At 42.1% G+C, this 6010-nt stretch overlaps 1 pseudogene; it reads right to left on the bottom strand.

Annotated features, from left to right (window-relative positions):
- Positions 1-852: 852 nt before the first annotated feature.
- Positions 853-973, bottom strand: LOC149469902 (U2 spliceosomal RNA; annotated as a pseudogene).
- Between the last annotated feature and the right edge of the window lie 5037 nt (positions 974-6010).

The raw sequence follows: 6010 nt of genomic DNA, 5'->3' as shown, positions 1-6010 counted from the left end.
CTATCTGACCTAAGATATGTATTTATTAATTTATTACAGGTACTTATATAGCACTGTCAATTCATGCAGCGCTTTACATATATATTGTACATTCACATCAGTCCCTAACCCTCAAGGGGTGTACAATCTAAAGTCCCTAACTTAAACATTCATACATACACAATTTAGACAGGTTCCAATTAACCTACCCCTACCAGCATGTCTTTGGAGTGTGGGAGGAAAACAGAGTACCCAGAGGAAACCCACGCAGGCACAGGGAGAACATGAAAAAACTCCAGGCAGATGGTCCTGTGGTTGGGATTCCTGAAGAGAGACCCCCCCAGGAATAGGGGAGGAAGGAACCAAATGGCCACGCATCCTCCTCTTAGACTTCAGGGCAGGCCCGAGGACCCACACCCTCCATCCTACTGAGAAAAAACACACACGTAAGTGAAAAGTGACAAAACAGTGGGGAAAAAAATAAATAAATAAATGGCCGTGCAATTGTGCACTGGCTAGGCCCTGAGGCCCATAGCAAAAAAAATTGTCCTGGACTTAGCCAAAAGGCCTAGCCCTAAAAGGCGCAGTGCAGAAAAAGTATTTGAAACAGTGACCATGTGCACTTTTCACACTTGGGATCCCACCCCCATGTGCTACTAAGAGCAACCCTGAGGCAACCACTCTCAGGGGGCACTGCTCCGCGGAACTCAATGCCTCCCCGGCCCCTGGCCAGACAAGGTAGATCCATTTGAATCAGGAGGAACTGGGCCTCTCCAGTTTTCCGGGGGGAAATACTCCCGGGCCCCAACAGCCTGTGGGCGCCTCGGTTTCTCTTCCAGCTGGTACTAACCTTCGGATCTCCCATCATACCAGGAGGGGTACTATACAGCCAGCCATCCTCACCTACAAGCAAGAATGATGGCAGAGCACCCCTACTAGATACTGATAAGAACAGATACTACATTTGATCTTAGCCAAAAGGCCGACAAGCGATACTGTCATACAAATAATAAATGCATAGTAATGCAGTCTTTTAAAGTGTATTTAAACCGAAGAACACAAATGTAATATATTGCAGATTACCATTCTTTGATGTGGGGTCTGCATTGGTTTTCATCTGTCAGGCTTTTCTCCATATGTTTTTCTGGTGGTCCTGCCAGTTACACCTCTATTTGTAGGATGACAATACTCACTCACTATGGAGGAGCGAAGTTATCATACTATAGCAAAACTACATCACACCTCCCCCTCTCCAAACATAGGGGTGTTCTTTTGCCCACAGAAAGAACTGGGAACAATGCTGCTTATCAGAGGCAGGGAGGTACATTAAGAAAGTTATCAGCTGACTACATTTATGGCAGACTTGACAGGTATATTTCAAAGATCAATAGGGAGAAAAAAAGAAAACTTTATTGTTAGTTTTACAGCATAACTAAAGAAAAAATAATATATGCTTTAAATTTCAATTATCAATTGCTTCATTCTGTTTTTTCTTTTAATTTCTCTGTGCATTTGATCCTCATAAATACCTTAAAATCATTCCAGAGATCCCAATCGGCCAAGATTTGATCCCCGTATGGGTAGTATCATTGTACCCAAATTGATCCATCGATCAACTTGGGTACAACCAGCCTGTCGGATTTTTTTATGTTCCATTTCTGCTAACTGCTATAGCTGTTACCATCAATCACTGTGTTCTGCCAGCTGGGAAGGCTACCCGTGCCTTCCCCCTGCCAGCAGAACACATCAACACTGCAGGAGGCATTCTCCCATCAATATTAACCCATGGTGGAAGGAAAGAAAATCAAGTCATCTATAGGCTGCTTAAGTGATGATGAGTGATGAGCCAGAGTGAAAGAACAGATCCTTAGACACTTTACCAAACATGCTCCTCCCTGATGGACTCTGGATGGTGCAGACTTTAGCTGTGCTGTGCTGATTAGTTGCTTAATAGCTGCTTCAATAGCTGGTCTTAAAATGTAATCAGCCAGCTCAAGGCCAAACTGCATAGCTAAAGTCTACAGCATCCAGTGGCCAGCTCCCTCTCTGGAGCAGGCACATCTAATAGGTGCCCTGGAATGTGTTCTTTCACATTTGCAACATTCAGAAGTTTCTGTATCACTCTTTAAAGGCTGTTATGAAGAGCTGAAAAAAACAGAAGAAATGAATTTAAAAAAGGTATCAAGTAAAATACAATCAAATTTTCAAAACACATGCAGTAATATGTGTAGCATTTCTCCTTGGTTTGGTGTGCATTTGGATAGGCACAGTCTTCCAGCAGGCTGCAAACTAGGGCAACAAAAGAATTCGTCAGATGCTGCAAAACCACTATTTTACCTTGCATGCATTTTCATTTATTTACAAAGTACTTTATTTCTTAATTAATTATATTATACATTTTATTATATTTTGCAACACCAGTGATGAGTTCTAATGCGTAACAAAATGCATTTCATTTTCCCATGTGTACTGACTTACAAAAGTGGAAGTATATTGGGGCCATTGCAAGGGTGTCAGAAGCATCAGAAATGCCCATAAAGACACATTAAATACAATTCTAGTTATATGGATACTTGCATATGACCATATGAAAAACACAATTCATGGCATTTTTTTGTTTATGGGTATGAATGCAGGTATATTGTTTTCAATAAGGACATGCACACAGGTGCGCAACATGCTCTGCATATAGATCTGTAACCAAAAATTGAGAAATCTGCATCTAAGGACATGCATTTGACCCCATTACCTAAGTAAACGCATGTAAATGCAGATATATTTGAAAACGGAACTCGAGGAACTACAATTCGAGTTTTATTCTTCATGCACATTGGACGTTTTTACAGCTGCTGTTTTTGGCTTTTTTCTACAGCCAGTAAACCCCCCAGCATGTTATCCTATGTGTCCATGCACACATAGCCTGTAATCAATGTTTTTTGGCTGGGACTTTTTTTGGCTGGAAAAAAAAACCCAGGACTAGTGGGTTTCTAGAGGAGTTTTTTTAGCTGTAAAAACGTTCTAACGCTGAAAAACGCGGCGAAACGCTGAGAACCGGCATTTTTGGACTTTTTTGGTCCCCCACAAAAATTGTTGTTTTTTTTTAAAAAAACCCGCTAAAAACACTAAAAACCACAAAGGTGGAAAAACAAGGGAAAACCCCGCTAAATGTGGCAAAATGCCACTAAACGCTAATGCAAAAACGCAAAAAAAAAGCTGAAAACTCAAGTTTTTAACGTGACTTTACACAGCTAACGTTACCAGCGTTATCAAAATGCCCCGTGTGCATGAGGACTAATGCTTTAAAACACATGCAGCATGTCTGTATGTGTTAAAATGTATCTAAATGCAAGTATTTTACTGATCATTTACTTTGAAGCTTTAGTGCCAGAAGAACTATGCCTGTATGATCAGTAAGATTCTTACAGCCATGTGCATATAGCCTATATCCTCCTTTTCTCTTTTCAATCCCAGGGTGCACTTTTTGTATGTAGAGATGCATGTATACATGTGTTTACACATGGATTTTTTTTCCATTTTTGGTTATGGATCTGACCACAGTGCATGATTATCAGTGTGCCTGTCCCCAATGAAAACAATACACCTGCATTCAGATCCATAAATGAAAAATTCTTTGAACTGCATTGCTAAAGTCATGTGCAGGTATATGAATGCAGTACTGTACTTAACACTTGTAAATTTGTGAATCTACATTTTTTTAGTTTTAAGTGGCATACCCTAGCAGATATTATGCCCTCTGGGGTGGTATTAACACTCTCTCAACTTTCCCAGAAGTTCCGTCTCCCGCAGAGGATGTTCTTCCATTATTTCCAACTGCGATATGCGGCCAAGGCCCAATTCCCACAGCCACCTATCCTTCAGGGTGACCCTGTTGAGGAGCTGTTGACTCAGAAGGACCTCCCCAAACCACTGCCTGCCCTCTATAGAACATTGCTTGGTGTTCATTCCCCTAAGGTTGAGAAATAATAGGCTATATGGGAAGAAGATATTCCTTCTCTGGATGAGGATTGGGTGGGGGCTCATGTACAGGGTCCTAAGTTGATTATTTCTTCCAGGGATAAGCTCATACAGGTAAAATTTTTACATAGAGTTTACTTTACCCCCTTGAGGCTCTCTCGGATATATCCAGAGCGGGACCCTACCTGTCCTCGTTGTAGGTTACATCCCGGTACCTTTCTACATATGTTTTGGACGTGTCCTAGAATTGTATTATTTTGGTCTGATGATCTAATTAATATACGGCTTCAGTTTTCCTTGAACCTCTCACCTGCCTTAGCATTGTTGGGGCTTCATGATGATGTGCAACAATCCCACCATCTGATGTTTTTGATATCCTACCTCTTTTATTATGCCAAAAAAGAGATTCCATTAAAGTGGAATTCTGGGGATCCTCCGGTGACATTTTCCTGGGCAATGGCTGTGGATGTGGCCCTCCCAATGTACAAGCTTACCTATATCAATAGGGGCTGTCCATGGAAATATGATAAGGTGTGGCTCCCCTGGACATCTCACTGAGGGATTGTGGTGACCAGGGGTGTATTTACCACAAGGCAAATAAGGCATTTGCCTAGGGCGGAACTTTTCAGGGGGGGGCAGCACTCCCCCGGAAGAAGGGATGGAAGAAGGGACACATGTGGCATGGGGGCCTGGTGAGTTCTGAGAGATGCTGTGGGTTTCATGACGGTGTATGCACAGCCCGTCTCTCGTTCCTGGGGATATCTGGAACTGTGAAGGTGAGTGTCTTTCTCTCTCTCGCCATGGGGGATGGTGGCTGGTGTATGGGGGGCAGTGGAAGTGGAAGGCTCGGGTGAAGGACAGGGGTGTTCTTGGTCAAAATTGGGCTCTTTCTGTGGGGGGGTGCCAATTTTTGTGTTGCCTAGGGCAGCAAAAAACCTAAATACGCCACTGGTGGTGACCCATTATTCTCTACTGGGATTTTGGAGTGGGGACTTATGTTTGCATCGTCCTTCTTTTCCCCCCTTTTCCCTCTTTCTGGTGCTCTTTTCTTTCTCCCTCCCCTCCTTCTTTTGCTTCTTTCTGTCCTTTTTTCCCCTCCTCCCCCCTTTTTTTCCCTTTTCTATTTTCCTGGATATCTGGTTTCTGTTTATTTCACCCCTGGGTTCTCTCCTCACACTGATTTGATTGCGGCAATATTGGACTGATTTTCATGATTGTGTGCAGATCGTTTTGCTCCTCCCTTCCTCTTGTCTTACGTTGGATGTTGTGCAATATATTGTTTCTACTCATTTGTTCTGCACCATAACTTTCAATTCAAATGTTTGTATTATGTACCTGTTATAATGTTTTATACTTCCTTTTACAATAAAGCACCCTGTTTTTGTAAAAAACCTCAGACATGAAAAAAGCATATCCCTCTATAGGATGTACTTGTTTCAATCCAAAACACTAATTGTCACTTCTTTCTGCTGCTTTGCTCCTCTGTTGTAAGCATGAATCACTTCTGACAAGTTTTCCTGACACCAAGAGAAAAAATAGTGACAAGGGAGGGACCTCCAGCAGATTGACAGCCTCAGCTCTGTACCTGTGTCCTGTATAAAGGGGGGAGGGTGTCTATACCCTCCAATCAGCTCTCAGAGCTCTTCTCACTGATGTAATTTAAGTTCTCTACACCCTTTTCTTCCAAGCTGAGAGATCCTGTGTAAATTTTGCACTTTGAATGGATGTAAGGGGAAGATGGATGCAGATAAACAGATACAACCTATGTAGAGGGATTTGCTTAATCTTTTTCTATCACCTTAGGCCACTGGGTATATGTGAGGGTTTACAACCACTTTAATGCCTCATGCACACAGGCATAAAAAACACATTTCAAAGCATTTTTATTTTTACAAATCTGAATAAAGGTGTGTTGTTTTTAATGGAGACATGCACACAGGTGTGTAAACATGCATTGTGTTTAGATCCATAACCCATACTTGGAAAATCTGCACCTAAGGGCATGCATTTTACATTCTTATGAATGTAAGGCTACATATGGGCAGCACAGTGGCTA

The sequence above is a fragment of the Staurois parvus genome, unplaced genomic scaffold (assembly GCF_062004578.1).
Source record: "Staurois parvus isolate SC_StPar_1 unplaced genomic scaffold, SC_StPar_1.0 ptg000058l, whole genome shotgun sequence".
Classification (NCBI taxonomy): Eukaryota; Metazoa; Chordata; class Amphibia; order Anura; family Ranidae; genus Staurois; species Staurois parvus.
The sequence above is the reverse complement of the archived record's forward strand: the minus strand, read 5'-3'. Positions and strand labels throughout refer to the sequence as shown.